General features: G+C 35.6%; 1 pseudogene; it reads left to right on the top strand.

The window, feature by feature from the left end:
* The first annotated feature begins 4578 nt into the window (after nucleotides 1–4578).
* LOC121218297 (uncharacterized) lies at nucleotides 4579–8500 on the top strand (annotated as a pseudogene).
* The last annotated feature ends 8505 nt before the right edge of the window (nucleotides 8501–17005 follow it).

Raw genomic sequence — 17005 nt, 5'->3', positions numbered from 1 at the left:
CGACAATCCGGTCTTGCTGATCTATACTACTGTTCGATAGGTACACTTGCCTTAATCGTGATAATAAGTTAGTCTCAAGAACGTTTCATTTATAAATCTTTACAACCTGTTACGAATATCATGCATCAATTTGCAATGCCAAATTGCCACCCATTAAGGGTCCTCCCTACAAGCATCAAATAGACATCTAAAGCATCATATTTTCAACCAATTTCAAATCCTTCAACCAATTTCAAATCCAAATCATACATCATTCATATCATATATTCATCAACCTATTTCATTCATAATTCACAAATCAAAACATAACATTCATAAGCCAAAGATATACCAAAACATATGATCTGTAACATCAATTTACCTCATTCATTCTCATGCTAAATTCTTACCAAAATCACAATCAAACATACACCAAAAACTTACCAAATTGAAATTTTCTTTTGGCCATCCAAAAACACTTCATAACAGCAACATTACATCACTTATCATATACCAAATTCAAACCATAAGTTTAACCATAATCTAGCCATATCACATGGCATGATATACACATTTCAAAACATATTCACATACTTCTAGCCTATACATACCATACTTCAATATATACATTTGAAAGGTACCAAAATATAGTTCAATAGTGTGGTGATAATCCTCGATGATCCCCGAGCTCTCAATAGCTTCGATATCTATAAAACAGTTGAAAACACACACGAAGTAAGCTTTCAAAAGCTTAGTAAGCCATATACAAATAAACTTAACAATATAAACATATAAGCATCATAATATGCATATACTCCTTAACCAAATGCTATCATAAAACACATAGCTCAAATACATTTCACATATTTCCCATTCATTTGTACATAATGCATATTTTCTCATACTTTTGTCAAATATAATCACTTGATCACAAAGATACATATACTTACCTTTCAACATCAAATATGATATACAATTTCAAATGTACTTGAATTGGATAGACATTTCATATAATCATTCATTTCTCAGAATGCCCGTTGAACCGTTCAGAATCATAAGGATATGCAAATAGCTCAGAAAGCTCGTACAATGCCAACGTCCTCGATGTGGTCTTACATGTAATCAAATATTGATGCCACTGTCCTAGATAGGGTCTTACACGAAATCAAATACGATGTCGATGTCTTAGAAATGTTCTTACACGTAAATCATAAGTCAATTCAATGTCCCAAACATGGTCTTACACAAAAACACATATCGGATCCTAAGTCATGACATATGTATCCTGACTATTCCTATGGCTCATACGGGGCTTTTCGGACGTTGTCACATAATAGGAGATTTCTCGGATAACACTTATTGCGCTCGAATAGTCATTCATCACAATTCAATACTATATAAGTAATAATAATTCAATTCAAACACATTTATTTGTATATTGACTTACCTCGCATCGAAAAGAACGGAAACGAACAACTATTCATTGACTTTCATTTTCCCTCGATCTAATTCCGTTTTCTTTGGTTCTTGATCTAAACACATTCAAATTTAACCCTTTTATTCACCAAATCATTCAATTTAATCCAAAAACACATATTTAGGGCATTTTACAAATTAGCCCTCACATTTTTACATTTTGACCCTTTAGTTCTTAATTCACAAAATCACAAAATACACAAATTTCTATATGTCCATGTTAAGCCGAATTCTTATAGCTGATAAACCCTAATTTATACATATTTCTATCCCATGCTTAGCACATTTTATGGATGATTTTTCCTTAAAATTGTTGAATTCGATGCTCTTAATTCCTTAATTTCATATTTTATACTTAGGTGAGCATAGGAGAGTGAAAAGAACGAGAAACGGGCCAAAAACGGAGAAAATGGGCCAACGTACGAAATCAACACGGCCTGGACCTCCTCACACAGGCAGATCACATGGCCGTGTCAATTTAGCAGAATCGAAGCACGACTCACACGGGTGGACCACAAGCCCATGCCTATTTAACAGGCTTGGCCAAGGCCTGAAGTAATCGCACACGGGCGTGTCACACGGGCGTGTCACACGGGCGTGTCCCTGTCGAGCCCAAATTGAGTCCAACTTGGAAAAGGCCAATTTTGAGGGTTCTTAGTCATTCTAAAGCCTATAAATACACCCTAGAGGAGGAGGGGAAGGGGACACACGGATAAAGAAGCAGGAAACTGCTCAAGGAAAGCCGATTGATCCATCTCAGAAGCCGGATTCATCATCAAGACTGAAGATCTCCCCTCAATTTCCCTTCAGGAGTTTTGGGTTTTTCTTTATGTTTTGTATTCATTATTCTTCTGAGATGTTTAGCTTTTTAGTTATGAACTAAAACCCCTAAATACCTAAGGGTAATGAAACCTAAGACAGATCTTGTTATTATTATCTGAATTGTATGATAAATATTTGACTTGTTCTTAATTATGTGTTCTTAATTCTTGTCCTGATATTCCAGGATATTGATTCAAGTTAAGCTCTTATTCAGAGGAGGAATAGACCCTGTCTAAGAGTACATTTATCATAATTAAGCAAAGTTGATTGCGCGCCTAGAGATAGGGTGACAAGATTTTGCCGGATTAGGGTGAAACCTAATAAGGGGATCGATAGATCGAGTTAATGCAACCCTAGGGAGTTAATTAGAAAGAGATTTCAATTATTCAACCTAGGGTTAGATGTTGTTAGTCTCGAGAGGGATAATAATATAACTTAGGGATTTCTACGGATCAAGTCAAATGAATAAATCGTCCGATTCATAGTCAAATAACAAGTGAAGTCTAGGTGGATTTTTCTTTAGGTATTGTCTTAATTCAATCGTTTTTCCAAAAGTAATTCCCCAATTCTATTTTTTGTGAATTCTTAGTTTAGTTAATTAGTTAGTTAAAACAAACCCCATTATTCTTATGCTAGATAATAAAAAGACAGTCATTACTAGTACTTTTAGTTCCTTTGGGTTCGACAATCTGGTCTTGCTAAAGCTATACTACTGATCGATAGGTACACTTGCCTTCATCGTGATAATAGTTAGTTTCAAGAACGATTCATTACAAATATTTAAAACCTGTCACGAATATCATGTATCAAGTTTTTGGCGTCGTTGCTGGGGAACTAAGATATTAGGAACACTCGATTTTTATTACTTTAGCCAAATAATTTTTCTGCAATTTAAATTTTACTCTAATTTTTATTACTAATTCTTATTTTTCCCTTTTTCTGGCAGGTTTTTGTAGTTTATGACTAGAAGAAACTTGTCAAGAATATTACTTTTTGATAGTGAGATCGATCGCACAGTTCGCAGAAACCAAAGAGAAATAAGACGAAGCTTAAGATACACAGAGAATGAGCAAGATGACGATTTCAAACCACAACCGTGGAGATGGCTGAAAACCAAGAAAATCAGTTACCTCCTGCAATTGCTATTAATCAAAATCCTGCTCCGCGTACTATGTATGATTATGCTAAACCTAATTTAACAAGAACTGAGTCAAGTATAGTTAGACTTGCTATTGCTGCAAATAATTTCAAACTGAAACCTAACCCAATTCAAATGATACAACAATTTGTTCAGTTTGATGGTTTGCAGGACGATGATCCCAATGCTCACTTGGAAAATTTCCTAGAATTTTGTGATACCTTTAAAATTAATGACGTTTCTGATGATGCCATTCGCCTTCGGTTGTTTCTTTTTTTGTTAAGGAATAAGGCTAAACAATGGTTGAACTCGTTACCACGAGGGTCAATCACTACATAGAAACAAATACCCGAAAAGTTTTTATTAAAATATTTTTCACCAGCTAAAACAGCCAAATTACGTAATGATATCTCTTCTTTTGTACAGATGGATTTAAAAACACTCTACGATGCATGGAAGAGATACAAGAACCTTTTGAGAAGGTGCCCTTACCATGGGTTACCGCTTTGGCTACAGGTTCAAACGTTTCATAATGGCCTGAATCCTTCAACTCGACAGAAGATTGATGTAGCTGCTGGAGGAACTATCAATAATAAGACACTTGAGGCGGCTTACAAATTTATTGAGGAGATGTCACTGAATAACTATCAGTGGCAAGTTTTGAGAACAAATCCGACGAAAGCAGCTAGTGTTTTCAACCTCGACGCAGTTACTATGCTATCTAACCAAGTAGAGCTCTTAAATAAAAAGATTGTCGATTTGTGTGGTTCTACTCAGGTACATCTAGTGATGAGGTGCGATTCGAATGGAGAAGGAGCATGCACAGAATATCAACCCTTCAACCCTAGCATCGAGGAGGAATAAGTCCAATATATGGGTAACAATAACTCTAGATCCCAAAATAACCCATATAGTAATACTTATAATGCAAGTTATAGGAACCATCCCAATTTTTCATGGGGCGGTCAAGGAGATCAGAAACCATTACCCCCTCCAGGCTTTCAGCAACCACTATACCAGCAGGAGAAAAATTCGAACCTCGAGGAGATGCTAACCAAATTCATCTCGGTGTCAGAGACTTGTTTTTAGAATATCGAGACGACATTAAAAAATAACAAGCATCGATCCAAGGGCTTGAAACTCAAATTGGACAGCTAGCTAAGATGATTTCAAAAAGAGCACCAGGAAATCTACCTAATAACATCGAACCCAATCCAGAAGCACATGTGAAAGAAGTTACACTAAGGAGTGGGAAAGTGTTAGCTGAATCGGAAAAGAAGCCAGAAAAAGAAGTTGACAGAAGCAAAGGAGAGGAGGTAAAACCCGAAAGCAATGACAATCCAATGTCGAAGGAATATAAACCTCCAATTCCATACCCAGAAAAGTTGAAGAAAGACCGCATGGATGCACAATTTGGTAAATTCCTTGAACTTTTTAAACAACTACATATTAACTTACCTTTTGTTGAAGCTATATGGTAGATACCTACATACGCAAAATTTTTAAAGGAGCTCCTAACAAACAAAAGGAAGTTTGAAGACTTATCTATAGTGGAACTTAACGAGGAATGCTCGGCTATACTCCAAAAAAAACTGCCAACCAAACTAAAAGATCTAGGAAGTTTTACTATACCCTGCTTAATTGGTAGTTTTAACGTTGAAAAGGCACTAGCTGATTTAGGTGCTAGCATTAATTTGATGCCATATAAAATGTTTAAACAATTTGGTCTTGGGGAACTTAAACACACTAGAATGAGTATTCAACTAGCTGATAGATCTATTAAATATCCTAGGGGTATTATAGAGGACATACTTGTAAAAGTAGATAAATTTATATTCCCTGTTAACTTCGTTGTGCTTGATATGGATGAAAATGTTGAAGTGCCTTTAATCTTAGGGCGTCCATTTTTAGCCACTGCTAGGGCTGTTATTGATGTAGGTGATGGTAAAATGGTACTTAGAGTAGGTGACGAAGAAATCATTTTTAAAATTTAATGCCATGAGATTTTTTAGGGAACAAGATGACTCATGTTATTTTATTGACTCTATTGATCATGTTGCTCAAGGTAAAATAAAAGCTAAACTAAACTTCAATGAATCTCCCCAAAGACAAGCAGAATATGAGGACATTAAAGGGAACGATGATTTTAAGCAAAAACCCTCTATTGAAGAGCCTCCCAAACTGGAACTTAAACAATTACCAAATCACTTGGAATATGCATTCCTTGGAAATAATTCTACATTACCAGTTATTATTGTGTCTAACTTGCAACCTAAGGAGAAAGAGGAATTAATCCAAGTATTAAAAGAACATAAAAAGGCCATAGCTTGGAAAATTTCTAACATTAAAGGGATCAGCCCTTGTTTTTCCACCCACAAAAAATTAATGGAAGATGAATGTAAACCATGTGTGCAGGCTTAAAGACGACTGAACCCCAGCATGAAGGAAGTTGTTAAAGCCGAGGTAATTAAACTTCTAGATGCTGAAATTATTTATCCTATTTCTGACAGTTCTTGGGTAAGTCCAGTGTAGGTTGTTTCTAAGAAAGGAGGCATGACTGTGGTAGCCAATGAGAAGAATGAACTAATTCCAACTAGGACAGTCACAGGTTGGAGAGTTTGCACTGACTATAGGAAGCTAAATGATGCCATGAGAAAAGATCACTTCCCCTTGCCATTCATTGACCAAATGTTGGAAAGACTATTAGGGCACATGTACTACTACTTCTTAGACAGACTATCTGGCTATTTTCAAATCCCAATAGCTCCTGAAGATCAGAAAAAAACGACATTCACATGTCCATACGGTACATTTGCTTATCGAAGAATGCCCTTTGGATTATGTAATGCTCCTGCTACGTTCTAGCGCTGCATGATGACCATCTTTGACGAACTCGTAGAAGATATCATGGAGATATTTATGGATGATTTCTCAATATTCGATAACTCTTTCCACCTTTTCCTTAAAAATTTAAAATGAGTTCTAATAAGACGTGAGGAAACGAACCTTGTACTTAATTGGGAAAAATGTCACTTTATGGTTCAAGAAGGTATTGTGCTAGGACATAAAATTTCTAGTAAAGGGATTGAGGTTGATAAATCTAAAGTTGAAATCATTGAAAAATTACCTCCTCCTAGTTCGGTTAAGGCTATTAGAAGTGTTTTAGGACATGCTGGGTTTTATAGAAGATTTATTAAAGATTTTTCTAAAATAGCTAAGCCTTTGACCAAATTACTAGAAAAAGAAATGCTCTTTAATTTTGATCAGGAATGTTTAGAAGCATTTAATACTCTAAAGGATAAATTGATTAATGCTCCAATTATAATAGCACCTGATTGGAATTTACCTTTTGAACTAATGTGTGATGCGAGTGACTTTCCAGTAGGTGCAGTTTTGGGATAGAGAAGGGACAAGCACTTTCAACCTATTTATTATGCTAGCAAAACTTTAACAGCCGTACAGGAGAACTACACCACCACGGAGAAAGAATTGTTAGCTATGGTTTTTGCATTCGATAAATTTAGGCCATATCTAATATTGTCTAAAGTTGTCATTTATACTGACCATTCTGCCCTTCGCTACCTATTAACTAAGATTGATGCAAAACCTCGACTCATTCGATGGATTTTGTTATTATAGGAATTCAACTTGGAAATTCAAGATAAGAAATGAGCAGAAAATCTCGCAGCTGATCATTTATCCAGGCTTGAAATTTCAAGTACTAAAGAGCTAGATGAAGTGGAAATAAATTATTCATTCCCCAAAGAACAATTTTTTGCTATTTCTAACTCGGAGGTACCTTGGTTTGCAGACAACGCGAATTTTTTAGCCGCTAACGTTATCCCAAAAGGGTTGACACATCAGCAAAAGAAACGATTCTTTATTGATGTGAAAAACTACTTTTAGGAAGATCCTTTTCTTTTCCGTATATGTGCAGATCACATCATTCGGCGATGCGTTACAAGAATAGAAGCATTAAAAATCTTTGAACATTGCCACTCAGGGCTAGCTGGAGGGCATTACGGTGGAAATAAGACCGCACATAAAATACTTGAATCAGGTTTTTATTGGCCCAGCTTATTCAAAGATGCCAACAGGTATGTTATTTCTTGTGACAAATGCCAACGGACAGGTAATATCTTTAACCATGATGAAATGCCTCAGACATATATGCTTTCATGTGAAATATTTGATGTTTGGGGTATCGACTTCATAGGTCCATTCCCTAGTTCATTTGGAAATAAATACATCTTAGTAGCTGTCGATTATATGTCTAAATGGGTTGAAGCCCAAGCTCTGCCTGCAAATGATGCTAGAGTAGTGGTACATTTCCTTAAAAAACTTTTCTCTTAATTTGGAACACCTAGATTAATCATCAGCAATAGGGGGACTCATTTCTATAACGCCCAATTTGAAAAGACCCTCAAGAAATATGAAGTTTACCACCGAACAGCTACCCCTTACCACCCTCAAACTAGTGGCCAAGTCGAAGTGGAAAATCGAGAACTTAAACGTATCTTAGAAAAGATGGTAGGATTAAACAGGAAAGATTGGGCTATGAAAGTAGATGACGCATTATAGGCTTATAGAATTGCTTTTAAAACCCCTATAGGAACATCACCATACAAACTCGTTTATGGAAAAAGTTGTCATCTACCATTTGAGTTAGTACACAAAGCATTCTGGGCTATAAAATTTCTAAACTTTGATCCCAAACTTGCAGGTGAAAACAGGTTGATGCAGTTAAACGAGTTAGATGAATGGCGAACCTATGCATATGAAAATTCAAGACTATACAAGGAAACAACGAAGCAACGCTATGATGCTCGGTTAAAACAAAATAAACAATTTAAAGTTGGAGATCTTGTACTATTATATAACTCGAGACTCAAATTGTTCCTTGGGAAGCTTAAATCTCAATGGTCAGGTCCGTTCTTAGTCAAAACAGTTTTCCCATACAACACCGTAGAAATAAGTCACCCATCGCAAGGTACTTTCAAAGTAAATGGACATCGCCTCAAACCTTACAACGGTGAGAAATTTAAAGATGACAGAGAGGAGCTACGGCTCCACGAATCTCCTTAAGTATACTTACACAGTAAATTCTAGCTTAGACTTTAAATAAGCGCTTCTCGAGAGGCAACCCGAGCACTAACAATATTACTTTCTTTAAATTTTAGATTTAAAATCTAACATACTAACCAAATCATTGAACACAGGCTTTTCAGAACCACACGGCCAGGCACACGGGCGTGCCGTAGGCCGTGCACATACCATGGGATGCAACACGACCGTGCGATACGATCATGTGAAAACAGGGCAAAAATTTCTTCCCCAACACAGGATGCGATAAGTAGCCACGGTCGTGCGACATGGCCGTGGGCGAAACTGCCAAAATAACACGGGCGTGCAACACGCTCGTGTTTTGAAACCGTGGGTAAACCTGTCAATTTAACATAGGTGTATGCTTGCATACTCAGGCGTGGGAGAAGCGAACGGAGACCAACACGATCGTGTAACATGGTCGTGTACACCAATGCGCCTAATTTCAAAAATTATGAAACGCACGGGCTGAGCTTAGAGCACACGGGTGTGCCCCACGACCGTGTGCCCCAATTTCTCTATAAACACCTATCATTTATTTTATTTTATTTTTATCTCTATATTTTGAAATTATTTTTTATTCCTTTTAATACTATTTTATCTCGAGTTTTTACAATTTTTATTCTTCAGCTATTTCATTACGAGTAACTATGCTTCAGTATACCATTTAAAGAGTTCCTGATTTTATCACAGTTAGAAAGAGGTCCAAAGCTCATCCTCGCATAGGAACTAAAAACTCCAACGGGAAAGGTTCTCCACGACTGCCATGTCCTTCTCGACCACGACCGTCATGTCCTTCTCGATCACGACCATAGCCAACTTGAGATATAATGTTCTTTTCGCGCAGGAATTATGGACTAATGAACCTCTACCACCACCGGAGTATCCTCCTCCACCCTCACGCTGATTATTCTCAAAAACACCAGTTCAAAGAAATTCATTCATCACTCAGGAAGTTTCACTTCTCTCCCTATCTTTTTTTATATTCTTTTCTATATATCTATCTTTGTACATTGAGGGCAATGTACATCTTAAATGTGGGGGGTATTCATTTCACTATCAGAAAAATCCCTGAATGATTGCCTTGTTCTCTTGAAAAGCTCTCATATGATGTTTAGGATAAATTTTGATTGATTTATGATTTTTACTGATATATCTTAAATTAGAACATAGGCATTCATGCATTAATTATTTAAACTTTAAGACATTAAATAATTCAGCATGATAAGTTGATTTTTAAAAATTTAAAATTTTAAGTTGTTTCCCCAAGTTTAGGTATTATTTTGAATTGAAATCCACAAGTTTAAACATCAAAAAGCCATAATTTTTGTGAGATCTTGAACCTTTAGAGCATCTATTATTTCTTTCATGCTCACTTTCATTATGAGTGCGTCAGTATTGAATTGTTATTCTAGAACTTGCTTGATTATGCATGTCAAGACCACACCATTTGATTTGATATGTCAAAATGAGAAAGGCACTTAGGTTTAACCCCCTCACTCCATAAAAGCCTACCTTCACAGTTAACCCTTAGTGAACCCCCTTAAGCCTAACAACCCATTCATTAATTTACCCTCAATATTAACCCATAACTCATTATTGTTGAAATGCCCTAAATTAATTTGATCTCTATTTTTGTCGAGATTTGAGTTGGAATAGTTGCTTAGCTATGTTTTATTCTATTTTGAAATTTGACTTGTTCTGAAAAAAAAATACATGTATACATATTAGTAGTAGTGATCTTCTGAGCTAAAAAAGTTAAATTTCGTATTTTGAGAAAAAGCTTTGTTGTATGCAATTGATGACTGGTCATTTTTCTAGTTAGGCAATTTTTCAACTCAATCTCGATTCTAACCCTTTCTTTTAGTTTGTGACCACACCCTCTAACTAAAGCCACGTTATAACCCTCTAAAGACCTTTTGATTGATGTTTCATATCAATTTATAGTGGTGGAGATTTGATTTTCATGCAAGCTTATGGTAATGACTCTTCATTATTGACTATTGAGTGCTTCATTTATTATCCTTAAACACCTCAAGTGATTTGAGTGAATCTTTAGTGATGATGTGAAACTCTGTGATATTTTAAATCAAAGGTAATTACTTAGACGAGGGGAAACACCTATGTTTTCATGATAAAATACTCAACTTGGAATGTTTGAAACTTTGATTTTTTTCAGTTGAATTTTCAATGTATGAATACCTATGAATTATTTTGAGATATTATTGATAGAAATTATAAGTTCAGAAGAATTTATTTTGATTATGAGTTGAGGATTTTGCTTGAGGACAAGCAAATGCTTAAGTGTGGGGGTATTTGATAAATTGTAATTTATACATATTTCTACCCCATGCTTAGCACATTTTATGGATGATTTTTCCTTAAAATTGGTGAATTCGATACTCCTAAGTCCTTAACTTCATATTTTATACTTAGGTGAGCATAGGAGAGTGAAAGGAACGAGAAACGGGCCAAAAACGGAGAAAATGGGCCAACGTACGAAATCAAAACGGCCTAGACCTCCTCACACGGGCAGACCACACTGTCGTGTCAATTTGGCAGAATTGAAGCACGACTCACACGGGTGGACCACACGTTCGTGCCAATTTAACAGGCTTGACCACAGCCTGAAGTAATCACACATGGACGTGTCCCTGTCGAGCCCAAATTGTGTCCAATTTGGAAAAGGCAAATTTTGAGGGTTCTGAGGCATTATAAAGCCTATAAATACACCCTAGAGGAGGAGGAAAAGGGGACACATGGAGATGGAAGCAAGGAACTGCTCAAGGAAAGCCGATTGATCCATCTCAGAAGCCGAATTCATCATCAAGACTGAAGATCTCCCCTCAATTTCCCTTCAGGAGTTTTTAGTTTTTCTTTATGTTTTGTATTCATTATTCTTCTGAGATGTTTACCTTTTTAGTTATGAACTAAAACCCCTAAATACCTAAGGGTAATGAAACCTAAGACAGATCTTGTTATTATTATCTGAATTGTATGATAAATATTTGACTTGTTCTTAATTATGTGTTCTTAATTCTTGTCCTGATATTCCAGGATATTGATTCAAGTTAAGCTCTTATTCAGAGGAGGAATAGACCCTGTCTAAGAGTACATTTATCATAATTAAGCAAAGTTGATTGCGCGCCTAGAGATAGGGTGACAAGATTTTGCCGGATTAGGGTGAAACCTAATAAGGGGATCCATAGATCGAGTTAATGCAACCCTAGGGAGTTAATTAGAAAGAGATTTCAATTATTCAACCTAGGGTTAGATGTTGTTAGTCTCGAGAGGGATAATAATATAACTTAGGGATTTCTACGGATCAAGTCAAATGAATAAATCGTCCGATTCATAGTCAAATAACAAGTGAAGTCTAGGTGGATTTTTCTTTAGGTATTGTCTTAATTCAATCGTTTTTCCAAAAGTAATTCCCTAATTCTATTTTTTGTGAATTCTTAGTTTAGTTAATTAGTTAGTTAAAACAAACCCCATTATTCTTATGCTAGATAATAAAAAGACAGTCATTACTAGTACTTTTAGTTCCTTTGGGTTCGACAATCTGGTCTTGCTAAAGCTATACTACTGATCGATAGGTACACTTGCCTTCATCGTGATAATAGTTAGTTTCAAGAACGATTCATTACAAATATTTAAAACCTGTCACGAATATCATGTATCAATAGCTTATACAAGCCCGCATATTTCATTTATTTCACATTTTAATCCCTCAAAATCTCATTTTCACAATTTAGTACAAATTACTCAAATTCATAAAAAATTCAATGACAAAACATGATAATCCAACATTAAGCTTTCATTTTTCATCAACTATCATCACAAATCTCATAAAATCAACAATGGCATAACTCAAAATCATCATCAAATTTAGAAATTGAGGTATAAGCTTAATAGAATACAGAGCAACGATCACAAAAACGTAGAAATTATCAAAAACGGATCAAAACAGATACCTCAACAAGCAAAATCTTAGCTGAACCCTCAAAGCTTTTGTTCTTTCTTTTTCTTTGGTGATTTTCGGCAAAGATGAGTAAAATGAAACAAAATTCATATTTTGTTTAATTAACTATCATTAACTTAACAAATTACTTAAGTAACCTTTTTATTTTCATTTCAAATCCATTAACTCATGACCAAATATGTCCATTCATAAATTCAATGGTCAATTACCAACATAAGGACCTCATAATTAATAAGCCATATCAAATATGCACTTTTAACAATTAGCAAACCACTTTTACATTTTATGCGATTAAGTCCTTTTATCAAATTAAGCACAAACGACCAAATTTTCGTACGGAATTTTCACACATACTAATTAACATATAATAAGCACGGAAAATAATACTAAAATATTTTTATGACTCAAATTTGTGGTCTCAAAACCACTATTCCAACTAGGGTCTAAACCGAATTGTTACAACTCTCCCCCTTAGGGATTTTCGTCCTCAAAAATCTTACCGTTGAAGAGATTCGAATATTTCCGTCTCATAACATCTTCTGGCTCCTATGTAGCCTCTTCAACACCATGTCGATGCCACATTACTTTTACTAATGGAATTTTGTTATTTATCAATTCTTTAATCTCACGAGCTAAGATATGAATCGACTCTTCTTCATAGGTCATATCGGACTGAATCTCAATCTTAGACAGAGAAAACACATGTGATGGATCAGATTTATATCGTCGAAGCATCGATACATGGAATACATTATGAATCTTTTCTAGCTCAGGTGGCAACAACAATCTATAAGCAACCGGACCGATATGCTCGATAACCTCATACGGCCCAATGAACCTCGGACTTAATTTGCTTTTTCTGCCAAATTGGAGTACTTTCTTCTACAGGCATACTTTCAAAAACACTTTGTTGCCAATCTCAAATTCAATATCTTTTCGTTTCAAATCTGCGCAAGATTTCTGACAATTAGAAGCTGCTATCAAACTATCTCGAATCATTTTTACTTTCTGTTCGGTCTCTTTTATCAAATCGACCCCGTATATCTTACTCTCACTAAGCTCAGTCCAATACAAAAGTGTACGACATTTACAACCATATAAGGCTTCGTACGGTGCCATTTTAACACTCGATTGAAAACTATTACTGTATGCGAATTCAATCAATGGCAAATATTGTTCCCACGAACCTTTAAACTCAGGAATGCAACATCTCAACATATCTTCGAGTATCTGAATAATCCATTCGGATTGAACATCCGTCTGCGGGTGAAAAGTAATACTGAAATGCAATTTTGTACCTAAAGCCTCTTGCAGTTTCTTCCAAAATCGTGAAGTGAATTTTGGATATCTATCTGACACAATAGACAAAGGTACCCCGTGTAATCTCACAATATTAGAAATGTACAACTCAGCTAATTTATCAAGTGAGTAATCAGATCGTACCGAAATAAAATGAGCTGATTTCATCAATCGATCAACCACAACCCAGATAGCATCTTTCTTTAATGGTGATAGGGGCAAACCCAAAACAAAATTTATCATCACTCCATCCTATTTCCATTCGGGAATCATAATTGGTTGTAGCAAACTAGATGGAACCTAATGTTCAGCTTTAACTTGCTGATAGATGAAACATTTCGAAATAAAGTTGGAGATATCTCTTTTCATTCCAGACCACAAGTAATGTTGTTTCAAATCATTATACATTTTCATACTACCTAGATGTACAGATAAACGACTGTTGTGAGCTTCGTTCAAAATCACCTGGATTAACTCTAAATTTCTTGAAACACAAATTTGATCTTGGAATCTTAGACAATCATCATTATAAACTTGAAATTTAGAATCAGAATTCAGATCACACTGAGCTCATTTTGCTAATATCTCATTATCAACTTTCTGAGCTTCGTAAATCTATTGTAAGAACAAATGTCTCACTTTCAATTCAGCTAAAACCGAACCATCATCAGATATACACAACTGAGCATTCATAGAACGTAATACAAATAATGATTTTTAGCTCCAAGCATCGACAACAACATTTCCTTTTTCTGGATGATAATCAATAACAAGCTTGTAGTCTTTTAGTAACTCTAGCCATCTTCTTTGCCGTAGATTCAAATCTTTCTGATTCATCATATATTTCAAACTCTTATGATAAAAATAAATGTGACATTTCTCACTGAACAGATAGTGGCTCCAAATTTTCAAAGCAAACACAATTGCAACTAATTCCAGATCGTGTGTTGGATAGTTCTTTTCTTGCGGCTTTAACTGTCTCGAAGCATAAGCAATGACTTTGCCTTCCTGCATCAAAACACATCCCAGACCGTTTAACGAAGCATCACTGTAGATCACAAATTCTTTACCCGATTCGGGTTGTACTAACACTAGAGCTTCAGCCAATAGGATTTTCAACTAATCAAAGCTTTTCTGATACTTTTTAGACCATTCAAATTTCTCATCTTTCTGAAGCAGTTTCATAAATAAAGTTGTAATCATAGAAAAGCCTTTTACGAACTGTCTATAATAATTGGCAAGTCCCAAAAAACTGTGGACTTCAGAAACATTTCTCGGAGGCTTCCAATCCAAAATAGCTAAAATTTTGCTCGGATCAACTCAGATACCTGATGCTAACACAATATGGCCTAGAAAACCAACTTCGTGCAACCATAACTCAAATTTGCTAAACTTCGCATACAATTGCTTATCACAAAAAGTCTGTAGTACTATTCTCAGATGCTCGGCATGCTCGGATTCATCACGTGAATAAATCAATATGTCATCAATGAATACGACAACAAATCGATCTAAATACGGTCTAAAAATTTTGTTCATCAAATCCATAAAGATAGCAAGTCGATTAGTTAATCCGAAAGGCATAACTAAAAACTCATAGTGGTCATATCTTATTCTAAATGTAGTTTTTTGAATTTCTGAGTCTTTTACTCACAACTGATAATAGCCTAATCTCAAATCTATCTTCGAAAACACAGTAGCTCCTTTCAATTGATCAAAAAATCATCAATTTGAGGTAGAGGGTATTTATTCTTGATAGTCACTTTGTTCAACTGACGATAATCAATGCACATTCTCATCGCACTGTCTTTCTTTTTCACAAACAGAATTGGTGCACCCCAAGGTGAGAAACTTAGTTTAGCAACCCTCTATCGGTAAACTCTTGCAACTGAGACTTTAATTCTTTTAGTTTGGTCGGAGCCATTCTATACAGAGCTATTGAAATCGAAGTAGTTCCAAGCACTAATTTAATACCAAATTCAACTTCTCGAATCGGAGGTAATCCCGGAAGTTCTTCAGGAAACACATCAAGAAATTCACAGACAACAGGCATTGATTCAACTTTCTTTTATGTTACCTTTGAATCGATCACATAGGCAAAGTAGGCTTCACAACCTTTTCTCACAATACTCAAAGCTTTCATTGAGAAAATCACAGCCGTAAATCCATTCAAGTCATTAGATTCAATTTGAACTATTTCATCATTCTTGCATCTCAAATCAATAGTTTTCCATTTGCAATTCACAATAGCATCGTGTAAAGTTTGCCAATCCATACCCAGAATTATATCAAACTCATAGAAAGGTAATAACATCAAATCAGCCAGAAAAAAATGTCTCGAAATATTAACGGACAATTCTTGCAAACTTTGTCAACCAAAACACATCTGCCTAGGGGGTTCGATACTCTAATCATAAATTCAATAGACTCTACAGGCAAAGTCTTACTCGATACTAAATTCATGCATATATACAAATGCTTTGATCTAGGATCTATCAAAGCAATCATAGAAGTATCATAAAGTGTAAAAGTACCAATTATCACATCAAGAGATGAAGCTTCCTCACGTGCTCGAATGGTATAGGCTCTGGCAGGTGCTATTCGGATCGTACAGTAGTGTCTTTAGTCCCTCTTTGACTACCACTCACATTTCCCGTAATTCTGAGAGGTCTGCCACAAGTTGAGGTGTTACCCGGTCTCAGATTTTGAGCTATCTCCTATTCAACAGACTAGGGACAATCTCGAATAAAGTGATCTAAAGATCCACATTTGAAACAAGCCTGATCATACAGTCTACAATTGCCGGGGTGTCTGTTACCACAATGTTTACACTCAAGTCAATCAGATCAAACATTTCCAACACTAGCAACAAAAGTAGCTGGAGATTTGAAGCTCGAATGTGATCTTGCACGATCTCTACTCGAATGCCCCACATTAACCTATGAACGGCTAAAATCATCTCGGAATTTCTTTGACGTAGACTGAAATGGTTTACTTGCAAATCTCTTTCTCACATCTCTAGCTTCAGAATCGGCTCTTCTTTTCTCTTTCCCAAGTTCTTCAGCTTTACATACTCGTTCAACAAGCATGACTAACTCTTTTATTTCTAGAATTCCAACTAACAATTTGATGTCTTCATTCAAGCCATCCTTGAATCTTTTAAACATAATTGCTTCGGTCAAAACACATTCTTATGCATACTGGCT

Source organism: Gossypium hirsutum, chromosome A03 (assembly GCF_007990345.1).
Source record: "Gossypium hirsutum isolate 1008001.06 chromosome A03, Gossypium_hirsutum_v2.1, whole genome shotgun sequence".
NCBI classification, from domain to species: Eukaryota; Viridiplantae; Streptophyta; class Magnoliopsida; order Malvales; family Malvaceae; genus Gossypium; species Gossypium hirsutum.
This window is presented reverse-complemented; position numbering and strand designations above follow the sequence as displayed.